Source organism: Cynara cardunculus (assembly GCF_001531365.2).
Source record: "Cynara cardunculus var. scolymus isolate 2C chromosome LG 7, CcrdV1, whole genome shotgun sequence".
Taxonomy (NCBI): domain Eukaryota; kingdom Viridiplantae; phylum Streptophyta; class Magnoliopsida; order Asterales; family Asteraceae; genus Cynara; species Cynara cardunculus.
In genome coordinates this window covers 4,171,017-4,171,652 of record NC_037534.1, presented here as the reverse complement: position 1 = coordinate 4,171,652, position 636 = coordinate 4,171,017, and positions in this window count along the sequence as shown.

The following is a 636-nucleotide window of genomic DNA, read 5'->3' as shown; positions in this document are numbered from 1 at the left end:
CTAAAATAAAAATCCTCCTAATTATTATAATATATATTAAATGATTAAAAAATTATATATATATTTTATGATAAACTAAAATAAAAATACAATTATGTATATTAAAACGAGAAAATAAAACTTAAAATCGTAATAAATCAGGTCACATGTTGTGAGCGGTGAGCTGAGAGCTGGCTGCGATAAGCAAATGACCCATGAACCATTTCTGGTCAATTTTGCCGGTTCAAGTGTTCAGCCGGTCTTGTGACTTCATTGCTATTTAAGTATTATGAAGGGGTGGTAATTGGTAAAGGTGGTAGGACCCGGTCCACCTCCAATTCGGTTCACATGGACCGCCAATGGTCAAAATCCAACCCCGACCGGGGTCCACATAGAGTTGTCAAATAACAATCACACCATGTGGTTCACATTCGATATTTTGGAGAGAAATAAAACATGAAAAACGAAAAATGGTCTTCTCTTACCAAACCTTTGTCCACATCGATTGGGATCTCGTATGTTTTTCTACCTACTTTTACATGCATGAACCTATGCAAACCTGATCGTCAAAACCTTAAAAACATTATTTATCAACCATTAGGGTGGTGCCTGATTGGTTTGAGCTTGGCTCCAAAGGTCAAAAGTATCAGGAGGTTT